Genomic DNA, 13576 nt, shown 5'->3' on the forward strand with positions numbered 1-13576 from the left:
GAGAGGTCCACAGTTCAAACCCCAGGCCTCCTTGACCTGTGTGGAGCTGGCCCAAGCACAGTGCTGATGCGCACAAGGAGTGCCCTGCCACGCAGGTGTGTCCCCCGCGTAGGGGAGCCCCATGCACAAAGAGTGCGCCCTGTGAGGAGAGCTGCCCAGTGTGAAAGAAAGTGTAGCCTGCCCAGGAATGGTGCCACACACACAGAGAGCTGACACAACGAGATGATGCAACAAAAAGAAACATAGGTTCCTGTGCCACTGACAACAAAAGAAGCAGACAAAGAAGATGTAGCAAATAGACACAGAGAACAGACAGCTGGGGGGCAGGGGAAGGGGAGAGAAATAAATAAATAAATCGTTAAAAAAACTAAATGAAAGGAGCAGATGTAGCTCAGGTGGTTGAGCAACTGCTTCCATGTATGAGGTCCTGGGTTCAATTTCTGTACCCCCTAAAAACAAATAAAAAAATGAAAAAAGCAACAACAACAACAAACTATAACTCTCTTTGTGGAGCACATGCAGCTAATTGGTTGAGCAACTGTTTCCCATGTAGGAGGTCCTGGATTCAATCCCCAAAAACTCTTAAAAAAAAAAGACTAAATAAAGAAAAATTTCATTTTTAATTGCAATAAAAATTGTTAAAATATTACTTAAAATGAAAATAAAAGTAATATTTTCCAACAAAAAATTAGATTTTCTCCCTCTTTAGAGATTGACAAAACTCAGAAAGAGAGTTCATGCAGTATTCATATAATACCGTGAAGAGTATCAATTAGTAAAATTTCTGTGAAGGTCAATTTAGCAATAGCCATAAAAATTTTAAAAGGTATATTCTTTGATCTAGCCATTTCACTTCTAAGAATCCACATAGTCTGATGAAGTACAAAAATGCATGCACATGCTCTCAAAGATATTATTAAGGTGGTTCATTGCATCACTGGCTAGCATGAATGATGTCCATTAATAAGGTAATGATAAAATAAAAAAAATAGTACATACATACTGGGAAATGAAATGCAGCCTTATCCATTCAAAAGAAGGGTAAGGATAAAGGCCTATTGTACTGATGTGAATATATCTCTAAGACATAAATTAATAATAAAATTTATAGTATGTTGCATAATAAAATATGATGATTTCATTGTGTGAAGAATAATCAGTCTAGGTAGACCTGTATTTGTTTGAATGTGAACAGAAAAAAAAGACTCCGAAGGATAAATATTGATCCATTAAACATTTGTGACTTTATTAGGAAGGAGAAGAACTTTTTCCTCTTTTTTTTATGTTATGCTTTCTATACTGTTTGAATTTGTTAACAATCATGTGTTGCTTTTGTAATTTAAAAAGCACAATGATAAAACTAAAATTATTAGTGCCAGTGAGCAGTACACCTTGCAAACCAGAGCCTATGGAGTGGTGTTAAGCTGCGTATTTTGACAGACAGATGTAATGTGAAAAGAACCACTGTGTGTGTACATGGTGGTGGGGAGTGGGGGAGGTTCTGATACCCTCACAAATGAAGTGCCTCACAAATTGAAGCCCCTAATGGACATCAATGCCTTATTATTTAGAGGCCTACCTTGGAGATATTGTGGGCTTGGTTCCAGAGCCCTACAATTAAGTAAATACCACAATAAAGTCACACAAAGTTTTTGGTTTCCCAGTATATATAAAAGTTATGTTTATAATACATAATGCAATAGCATTATGTCTGAAAAAAGCAAGGTACAGACTTTAATTAAAATGTGACAGAAACAAAGTGAGCACATGCTGTTGGAAAAATGGCGCCAATAGATTTGTTTAAGCAGATTGCCACAGATCTTCAATTTGTGCAAAATGCAATTATCTGTGAAACAAAATAAAGTAAAGCAAATTAAAACAAGGTATGCCTGTACCTAGCAACCTTGCCTTGCTGAAGTCATTCAACTGGAACAACAGCAATGACTGCCCATACCAAGAAGGTAGAGGGAATCTGACCACTCAATGTTTTCGAATATGAATTTCAAACCATCAATGAATTTAGCCACTTTGACAAAGACTTTGACATACTGAAATCTAAAAAGGCCCCATTTCATTGAGGCAGAAACCTCAGGATATGTGGGTTTGTTAAGAGTTCCCGGCAAACAGGATGAAGCTGTGAAAGGCTGAAAGAAAAGATGAGCAGATAACATTTGTGTAGTAGATAGAACACTTAAACCTTGAGATAAGATTTTCTTAATCCCTTAAACTATGAGTAATGTTGATGGTTTTACCCATGTGGACTGGGGTATATATAGAGTCCCTTGTGAACAATAAAGTTGTCTGCTGAGTCTCTACTCGCAGACCCCCTGATCCCAGCTCTCTTGTTCTTTCTTTCTTTTTCGCTCTTTCTTTCTCTTTGTTTCCTTCTCCCTTTTTCTCTTTCTTTCATTCCCGATACCCTTCGGGTCCAAATCTCCAACAGGCTTGTATACTTGAAAATGGCCCTAGTTATTATAAGCACACTATAAATTGCATATTTGTATGAAGTTGCACATAAAAACTGGAAAATTTAGTGAACCCCCATGTGCTGGAAACATCAAAAAGTTGTACTAGGGCCAGATGTACTAAAAAAAATATCTATCAGCAGGTTCCCTTGTTAAATGATGCCAACAACGTCAGCTATAATAGAACTCAGCCTGGGATGTAAGTTAGAGCATATATATGAATACCTCTTAAGGCAGGCTATTTGAAATAATGAATCAAGTGAGGCTGATGGTGGCAGTGGCTTGTACTGTAAAGCACTGCCATAAATTCCAAATGTAATCAATGGGTTCCATCTTAAGAGAATTTTGAAGAATAATATAACACTATACACAAATGGAGCAATTTGCTCTGATGGTGCCACTGCTATGCTAGAAATTAAGCTGGGATCTGTTGTCCATGTAAGGAACCAAATTCCTCAAATCATGATCATTCACTATATTCACTATATGCTGGACTGCCATGTACCTGTCTTCCCCTTCTTTCAAAAGCAGGTAATGATGCATAACTTTAATTTGTTTTTGGTACAATATTTAATAAAAAGTTACATCAGCAATCTCTTAGGCAATATGTGTAATTGTTCTTATATTTCTAATTACTATGAAATTTTACAACTGCAGTAATAAAATATCTTCTAAACCATTTTAACTATGAGATATCTTAAAGTTTAAAGAACAAGTTTGTTTTAGTGATTTTTTTATAAAAAGTCATCCTTTACTCTTTTGTTTGAAAACAAAAAGGTAGAGAAGTGATGTGGCTCAAGAGATTGAGCTCCTGCCTATCATATGGGAGGTCCCGGGTATCTCCTGGAGAAGACAAGCAAGGCAGCAAACTGGCACAACTGGCAGGTGCAATGAGCTGACTCAATAAGATGATGCAACAAGGAGACCCAAAGAGGAAATAAAATGAGAGACACAACAAAGCAAGGAGCTGAGGTGGCTCAAATGGTTGAGTGCCTCTCTTCCACACAGGAGGTCCCAGGTTCAGTTCCCAGTACCTCCTAAAGAGAAGATGAGCACACAGCAAAAGGACACAGAGAGCAGACAAGTGAGCACAAATAACCAGGGGGTGGAGATAAATAAATAAGTCTTAAAAAAATAAAGGGTAAAGGTCAAGAAACTCTGGGCTACACAATCTATTAAGAGGCTTCCAGGCGGCGGACGTGGCCCAGTGGTTAGGGCGTCCTACTACCACATGGGAGGTCCACGGTCCAAACCCTGGGCCTCTGTGACCCGTGTGGAGCTGGCCCATGCGCAGTGCTGATGTGCGCAAGGAATGCCCTGCCACACAGGGGTGTCCCCGCGTAGGGGAGCCCCACGCGCAATGAGTGCGCCCCATAAGGAGAGCTGCCCAGCGTGAAAGAAAGTGCAGCCTGCCCAGGAATGGTGCCACACATATGGAAGGCTGACACGACAAGATGACACAACAAAAAGAAACACAGCTTTCCCATGCCGCTGACAACAACAGAAGTGGACAAAGAAGATGGCACAGCAAATAGACACAGAGAACAGACAACCGGGGTGGGGAAGGGAAGGGGAGAGAAATAAATAAATAAATAAATCTTTAAAAAAAAAAAAAAAAAAAAGAGGCTTCCAGCCCCATGCTTCACTGATTTTATGCACCTTTGATTCACATGTTTTGGATTCTTATTTTAGGAACTTTTAAAATTGGGTTTCCATATATTGGTAAATACCAGCAGGAGATACTCTTTGCCTTTAAGAAATTAATGACAGACTAAAAGAGTTAAATCAGCTCTCCTTCTCACCTATTAATATCGGGAAACAGCTTGGGCAACACTAGTATGTCTTATGACAATCCCAAGTGCTCCCCACCAGTTTGCCATGTCTACTGGCCTACTCCCTGGATCTCCCCAGTTAGTAATTAACATTGGGAAATAGAACAAATATCTCATACTAGTGTGGAAACAGCAATCAAGAACTCAACAGAGGTCTCTGTTAAATTTTCATTAGCACAACTGGTTGACAATAGAAAGGTTGAAACTAGCTAGAATTTAAAAACTCATCCTTCCTGAAGTTCATATTTTATTCAAGCTGTAAAATTTGGTAGACTAAAAACGGCAAACAAGCACCTAACAAGAACACAAAATTCTTTGCAGGATGTTAGAGTGCAATATTCAGGATAAATAAAAACTTCATTTGCAACCATGAGAAATGCCTCATTAGATCCTGAGTCTAACAAACCAACAATAAAAGCCATTTTTTAGACAATCAGGGAAACAGGAACTTGCAATGGTATTTTATCTATTGTTGCATAAAACCCTACCCTAAAACTTAGTGATTTAAAAGAATAGCACTGTATCATGTCTCATGATTCTGTAATCTGAGCTGGATTCAGCTGGTATATATTGCTCAAGTTGTTGGCTTGAGCTGGAATGTCTGAACTGGCTTCTTCACTCACACCTAGCACCTCAGCCAGGATGAATAAAACAGCTGGCGTCTGTCTGGGACTCACTCTCTACATGTCCAACATGGATTTCCTTACAGTATGGTGATTTCAAGGTAGTACAAGGCTAGTCCAAATTTTAAGGGAGAGGAAATAGCCTCCACTTCTTAATGGGGAGAGCTGTATGTCCATAAAGGGAGGAAAGAAATTGATGGTGGCCATTTTTAGAGACCATCTCCTACAACTGGGTATTAGATGATGTTTTAGTGTTCTGGCTGCTAAAACAAAGACCATACAATGGGTTGGCTTAAACAATGGGAATTTATTGGCTCACTGTTTTGAAGTTAGGAGAAGTCCAAAATTGAGGCATCACCAAGGCAAGGCTTTCTCCTAAAGACTGTGATATTCCAGGACTGGCTGCTGGTGATTCTTGGTATTTGGCTTTTCTGTCACATAGCAATGCAGAGAGCAGCATCTTCTCCTTTCTCTTCAAGGCTCTGTTAACTTTCAGCTTCTTGCTGTAAAATAATTTCCTAATTCCCTAGTGGCTCTAATTTCCTTTGCTTTCCTTTCCTTTGTCATATTGGATTAAGGCCCACCTGCATTCAGTTTGGGTACACCTTAACTAATAACATCCTCAGTGATCTTATTTACAAATGGGTTCACACCCTCAGGAGCAGGGGTTGGGATCTGAACATGGTTTTTGTGGAAGACATGATTCAATCCCCAAAAGATGATATTAAGGAACTACTTTTAACATTGCTATGTTTGATAACCATATTTTGGTTAAGTTAAAAACAAAATTCCTACACTTCCCGTGCCGCTGACGACAACAGAAGCGGACAAAGAAACAAGACGCAGCAAATAGACACCAAGAACAGACAACCAGGGGAGGGGGGAATTAAATAAATAAATAAATCTTTAAAAAAAAAAAAAACAAAAAAAACACAAAATTCCTAATCCATTAGTGATACACACTGAAGTATTTATGGGTAAAATTATTTGTTATTGGAATTTGCTAACTTCCCCCCATGGAGGTTAGGTGTAAATAGATAAAACAAATTTAACCATGAATTGACAATTGTTCAAGTTAAGTTTGGATACCTGGGAGTTCTTCCTCTATAGCTGTGTGCATATTTGAAATTTTCATAATAAAAAATTAAAAACTCAGAAAAGAAAGTTTGGACCATAAATAAAGCTTAAATTTATATTTTTAAAAAGTGTTTTGTTTTGTTTTAAATGTTCCTCTCTTTCCTTCCTTTGGTAAACAGTGATCTTGGCCACAGACAGTGAGATGCACCCACCCACCTCTCTACTGCCTGAGCCAACCCTGAATAAATCAGCAGGCTTTCTGGGAAGTTTCCATGATCAACCAGAAAACTGAATTCACTTCACTTTCACTGCTTAAAGTGCTTCATAGTTTGCAAAGCACTTTCATATCTCTTTATTCATCCCCCTACCCACCTTTAGAGTTGGTTATTGTTTTCCCTTCCCCCATCTTAGCATTGAGGACCTATTACCAAGAAAGGAGATGGATATGACCGACCTCATGTAGCAGATTCGTGGCAAAGCCTGATATTCTAATCCAAAATAAATAAATACATCTTTTAAAAAAATCCTATGATCCTTTTTAGGTCATACTCATTCTCAATGCCAATAGAACAATTAACCCACAACCTCTATTTTTACATTTCCTTCTTACAGAGGGCTTAAACGATATTGTATGCTGAATTATTTCAGTGTGTTTTTTTTAATTGAAAAGACTTGACAGGGCTATTGTAATGCTTAATATTTAAAACATTCTTATGCTATCAGAAGAGGGGATGTATTATTTATTCTTAAGTATGAACAGAGAAATCCATTACAGTAGGGCTAAGTGACTATACCAACCGTAGTCAGTAGAAATCTATAACAAAAAGAACACAAGGGAAACATCCCTTTCAGCAATGTGGGTGCGCAGGACCATTGCAGTCCAGTGGATCTGCCAGTTAGAATAGTCAGATTGCTGCTGAAGACAAAGAAAGGAGTTACAAGAATTCAGGTCTATTTCTAACCCGGAATCCTCAAGTGTCAAAGCAACATCAAGCCCAGAGCTGGCCTAGTTTTGCCCTCTGGATACTTAAAGACCACAATACTTTCTACATTTATTAATTACCACACAGTTGAGGATTCAGGGCCTGAGCACTCTACTTGATTTTCTCCTTTGAACAATTCTTGTTTCTGTTAAATCAACAGAAACAGCTTGCTCCAGTCAGATGTTATCACCTCTAATGTCAAGACTAATTTATTCCTTCTCAAGCTCCAAAAGGTGACTAGGACATAAACACAGATTCCTCAGAATAAAAAGGACTTTATTATTATTATTTTTTGGGGGGAAGATATGATGCTTTAATCTTTCTTTTAATGGTTACTATAGGTTTAACAACCTGCACCTTTGACATAGCAAAGTCTATTGATAAATGGTACTTTTATTTAACATTTTCATTGTTTCTCTTACAAACATGTACATTTATATTTTCAAAAGGACTTTAGAGACCACATATTTCAACACAACTACCCTTGCACGACTTATCTCAAAGGTACCACTATCAGATGGTTAAAATGCCCTATGCTTGGACATCTCCAGGGACCGAAAGCTCAGCACCTATTAAGGCAACTCATTCCATTTCTGGAAAGATGTAGGAAATGGTTCCTTGTATAAGCAAAAAATTAAAAAAAAGTTTCCCTATAGGTTTTACTCAGTACATTTAATTTTTTCACTCAAAAATAGTTGAGGACTTAATATGTGCCAAATACTATGCTAAGCACTGGGGATACAAATATTTTTGAAAAGATGCCACCTGTAAACTCAAGAAGCGAATAGTTTGTTGTGGGCATCAGGCTATTCATCAGTACCCCAAGGCTGGGGCACACTGGATTTCCCTGCATGCCTAATGCTAGGTGTAACCAATGAAACACGAGCAGCTGTCACTGTTTCAGACTATGGCTGCTCTGTTAACATGGGTTCCAAAGGAAGAACAACAGCTGACCCACAATGTACATAGCATGAGTAAGAATGACCTTTGTCTTTTTAAGCCACTTAGGTTTTTGTTACCACAGCACAACTTAGCCACCCTGACTGATACACAGACTCAGACTAAGGGGAATCATAAAACGAATCAACAGAAAGTAAACAATAAGCTGAGTACTATAGAGGAGGTATGCACAAGGTTCAGTGAGGCATAGGAAAAGACCTGCCACCTACCTAAGTATTCTGGGGGACTTAGATAAAGCCTCAAAGAGGAGACAGCATTTGAATTGGGGCTTGAAGGGTGAGTAGTAACTGTCAAGTAGACAAGCTATGGAAAAGGGTTTTCTAGACAGAGGGAACAGTTTATGCAAAGCCGTAGAGAGCAAAGAAAACATGATACGTGTGGACAATTACAAACAGTTCAGTTTTGCAGGCATAAGGAGTTGCATATGGTGGGTTTACTGTGACACTAATGAAAATGAGGCTTCAGGAATCCTCACTTGCACAGGCACATTCCAGGTGTGTACCTAACTTTATATTTTTATAATTTTATACTTGTAATTTCTTCTTAGAAGGGCTTCCCTCCTAAAGTCAGATTCCACAAAACCTAGATTTTCTTCTGATGGGAAGAAGGAAAATAAGGAGTTGATTCTAGATCCATAGGGAAGATATGTAATCTTCTACATGACAACTTTTTCAATATTTGAAAAAAGGAATCATGTTCTCTAAGTTATCTGCCCAGGCCATTTGTCCTCAGTTCCTGCAATCACTGCACTTTATGTGATGACTTGGAGTCTCTATGCCATTCTCACTCTTCTCTTCTTTGAATGTGCTCTTATTTGTCTACAGAGCTCTCAAATGTGGCACCTAAATCTAAATAGAATTCTCCAGGTATGGTCTGAATATATTTACCATCTTCTTTAACGGAGTTTCTTTTGTCATACTTAATCCTTCCATAAAAGTAGCTACTGAAATGATGCCAGATTGTTTTACACTGTGAGATTCCCTAGAAAAAATATGAATCAGTGCTCTTGGGATTTCACTTATATCACCACTATCAAAATACACACCTGTCTGTTTCAATTTAGGTTTGGCAGACTTTGAGAAACAAGTTTGGTAGATTAAAAAAAGAGATAATTCAGTTAACAAACAATTTACTAGCACTGTTCTTGGTGCTAAATATGGGAAGAAAATGTAAAATTTGGGCCAGCAAAGGTTAGGTTCTTCAGTTAATTCAGACAGTATTATGTTTACAATTATAGCTGTTTTATTAGGGGCTGCTTTTGCATGAAAGTATACAAATGCATTTTCAAAAATAAAAAATAAAAAAATATGGGGAGAAAAAAAGATAAAAATCTGTCTTCCTGGAGTTCATATTCTAGTTTGGGGGAACAGACAATAAACAAAATAAGTAAACAAATAGTATGCTAGACAGTAGTTAAACATAATGGAGAAAAACAAAGCAGGGAAAAACAAGGTATATGGTAGATGTAAGGATGCAGTGAAAATATGGTGGACAGAAGAGGCCTTAGTGAGAATGTGACACTAGAGCAGAGACTAGAGGTGAGGAGGGAGCCATCTGGATATGTGAAGAAGAGCATTCCAGGCAGAGGCATCAGCTGGGTGAGATAAATGTATCTGGCATGTTCAGAGAACAGCAGGAGGCCAGGACTCCTGGGTGGGAATAGTTGAGAGAGAGCAGTAGGAGATGAGGCCAAAAAGGTGATGGAGGTAACTGTGTAGGGCCATCGTCATGATTCAGGTTTCTGAGATGAGACATGCCACGGGAGGGCTTTGAGTGGAGGAGAGACGTGATCTGACATCAGGTGGCTCTTGTTGTTCTGCTGAGAACAGACTGTAGACAAATAAGTGAAGAAGCAGAGAAACCAATCGGGCAGTTATAGCAGCAATCCAGGTAGCACACAGTGGCTTGCAATGAGATGGTGTAGATGGAGTTAGTGAGAAGTGACTGGATTCTGAATACATTTTGAAAGTAGCACTGACAAGATTTCCTAAAGAACTGGACATAGGGTGTGAACATAGTATCCATAGGAATGAAGGATGACTCCCAAGATTTTTGACATAGAAGGATGACATTGTCATCAACCAAAATAGGTTTGAACATGGTAAACCCAATGCAAAAAAGAAAAAGCAAATATGTGCTGGTAAGGCTGGAGAGTCCCCTTCTAGGACAAAACTGGATTACGGTGGTTTGGTCACAAGTACTTCAGGTAATTAATGGGTCAGACTGCTAATGAGCAGGGAGGCTGTGCAATGTCAATGCTCCCATTGAAAAGACTCTGGTCTTTCCCAAAAACTGTTCAAACCCACAGAGAAACTTCAAAAAGCTAGGGAAAGGGAGGGGCAGGCAGGTGGTGGGAAGAAGCTGGGAGCAAACCTAGGATAACCAAGAGCTGACTATGACAGAACCTGTACCTGTGGAGGTTGTGAGACAGCTTCTTCCAACTGCAAATATGTTATTTTAAAATGTACTTGCATTCTAAATTTTATTGCATGTACAAAAGTAAATTACTTTATTACATTTAAAAATAAAAATAGAAAGTCAATATAAATGGTTTGTTCTGGGTGTGGTTTTACTTCTGAAATTACATTTGTTTTAATTGATTTTTTTCCAGTGTGGGTCAAATAGTCTATAGACTGCATAGTTTGCAAATTGGTGGGCTTGGCTGAACTTCTCAAGAACATTTATTTAAAATGGAACTCTCTCGGGAAACGGACTTTGGCCCAGTGGTTAGTGCGTCCGTCTACCATATGGGAGGTCCGCGGTTCAAACCCCGGGCCTCCTTGACCCGTGTGGAGCTGGCCATGCGCAGCGCTGATGCGCGCAAGGAGTGCCGTGCCACGCAAGGGTGTCCCCCGCGTGGGGGAGCCCCACGCGCAAGGAGTGCTCCCGTGAGGAGAGCCGCCCAGCGAGAAAAGAAAGAGCAGCCTGCCCAGGAATGGCGCCGCCCACAGGCGCCGCCCACACTTCCCGTGCCGCTGACGACAACAGAAGCAGACAAAGAAACAAGACGCAGCAAATAGACACCAAGAACAGACAACCAGGGGAGGGGGGGGAAATTAAATAAATAAATAAATCTTTAAACAAATAAAAAAAATAAAATGGAACTCTCTGGCTCACCCCTACTAACACAGTTTTCCTTCCCCTTCTTTCTGGCTTAGTTTACGCTGATGAATTTCTTCAGTGACTTCACTACAAAGCCTAGCAAGATCTTACATATGAGAAAAGATGCTTATTTTAGTCATAAAGAAATACAAATTAAAATTAATTTTTTCCCCTTACTTTAGGAAAACTTGAAACTGATAATATACTGAGTTGGCAAGGGCTTGAGGGAACAAGTACTCTCCCACAATGCTTGCAGGAGTGAAAATTGGTAAAATCTCTATGAAGGACTACTTAACACTTTCTGACAAAATTAAAATTCTCATTCCCTTTGATTCAGCATTTCTGCCTCTAGAAAGGTAGCCTACAAATATTCTTATCCATGTATGAAGTAACGTACTGTAATAGCAAAAGATTAGGTATAACATAACTGCCCATCAACAGAGACTGTTAAATCAATTAAGACACACTATCCAATGGAATAATATGCATTTATGAAAAAGAATGGAAAACATGTTTTATACTGCTTCAAGATACTTTGATATAGCTGATTCTCCTTATTCACAGTACTTATGGTCTATAAAGTCACCAGGAACACCAAATTAGCAAAATCTAAACCACTGTTCCTAGAGGAAATACAGGGTTAGGTGCCCATGAGCCTCTGTTCACAATATTTTAGTCAATTGATCAATATATAACCTGGTTTTATGTATGTTTCTGTTTAAAGACACCTTATTTAATATATAGTCTTGATTCATTAACATTGAACTCATGACTAACAGCACTCTAACTCATACCTGAACGAAGCTTATTTAACACATGCATTTTCTTTGTAAGGCACAGCACAATCTTTTTGTAAACATTTTAATTTCAATTTTTATTTTTTTAATAATTAAAGAAGCTTTAGATTGCATAAATCTTAAATAAAAAATATAAGGGATTCCTATATGCCCTACACCCTCCCCCTCCCCCTCCCACATTTTCCCACATTAACAACATCCTTCATTAGTGTGGTACATTTGTTACAACTGATGAACCCATATTGAAGCATTGCTACTAACCATGGACTACAGTTTACATTATAGTTTACACTCTGTCCCACACAATTTTATAAGTTATGACAAAATAAACAATGGTCTGCATCCATCACTGTAATAACATGCAGGACAAATCCAAACATGACAATCTTCTTGAGCTTAGGGAACACTAACCAGCACTTCAGCATTCCATGTGGGGTCCATTTGAAACAGTGAAATGAACAACAAAAAGCACAAAAATGTAGCAGTATATATACCGTGAAGAGAACACTTTTTAATAGTATGAGAACTGAAAGAAGAAGGCAGGGCATTGCCTTAATCCATTCTCAGCTGAGAACATGCATGTTGACTGACTCAAGTTTTTCACTGCTCTGTGCATGTCCGAGTGATTGTGAAAGCATCACGGGTATCAATTTTAGGATTACAAAGAAATTTTAGCAAGGAGATGAATCTGAAAATATGGAATCCACAACTAAGGAGGACTGACTACATAAAGAAAAAAAAAGGTTTTAAAAAGGCAAAATGCAGAAGAAAAAATATGTGTGCTTGCTTACATGCATCTTTAAATTATCTCTACAAGAATATATGAGAAACAGATAACAGTGGTTGCCTCTAGGTTAAGGAACTGGGTTCCTGGGAGGCAGTGGTTAAAGAAAACATTTCCCTGTGAAATGTTACATTTTGAATGATGTGAATGTCCTATATATTAAAAACAAAACAAAAAAGTTAATTTGAACAACTACATAAATGGCAAAAAAATGTTACATTTCCCAAAGTTTGTGGGTTGATATTTACAAATAGAAACAGATGAAAAAGTGAGTGGTTAATGGGATTGAGGACAGAGGGTCCTTAAAAAATGTGACCAGGGTGAAATATCACATAGAGCTCCTTTACATTTCAAACTTTTAATAGGTACAGACGGGCTTTTGATTTAACTTCTGCAGTAGCATACATGGGTATTTCACCTATAGCTATATATAACAGCTACAACTAAATGTAATATGTCTGCCTCCAGCTTAAAGGCATAGTTCTAAAATAACTTAGAAACATCCAGTATGGAGGAATGAGACAATATATCCAGTCCCACTTTTTTTCCAATTGAAAAAGTCAACTCTCCTTACTACATGATGAATCAACTCGCTTTTTTATGTATCACCCTTTCACAAAGTTGTAGATCAGTATTTCATCTCTTAGTGTTCACTTTTGTGTTCCAAATTCATTCAACCTTCTCTCCAGTGACCTGCTCCCTTTGAATATATTCTAAGTTGTTCATCTCTCTCAAAATGTGGTAATTAGAACTGAAGAAAGCATTCAAGATGAGTCCCAACCAGAAGAGAATTATAATGGCGAGTGTTTTCATCATTTTATTACCACTACTAATACTACCAGAAATCTATCTAGATAAAAGTTCTATTTTCTTTTTCCCTACACAGAAGAGGAATTTGAGACACAGAGAGGTGAACTGACCCTGTCAGACAACGCAACTGCCAGAATTTGGCA

At 38.3% G+C, this 13576-nt stretch overlaps 1 protein-coding gene across 11 annotated transcripts in view; it reads right to left on the minus strand.

Moving 5' to 3' along the window:
• Window positions 1-13576, minus strand: part of ZHX3 (zinc fingers and homeoboxes 3) — a 137798-nt gene that overhangs the window by 23954 nt on the left and 100268 nt on the right. The gene's annotated exons all lie outside the window — the stretch shown is intronic.

This window comes from Dasypus novemcinctus, chromosome 24 (assembly GCF_030445035.2).
Source record: "Dasypus novemcinctus isolate mDasNov1 chromosome 24, mDasNov1.1.hap2, whole genome shotgun sequence".
Classification (NCBI taxonomy): domain Eukaryota; kingdom Metazoa; phylum Chordata; class Mammalia; order Cingulata; family Dasypodidae; genus Dasypus; species Dasypus novemcinctus.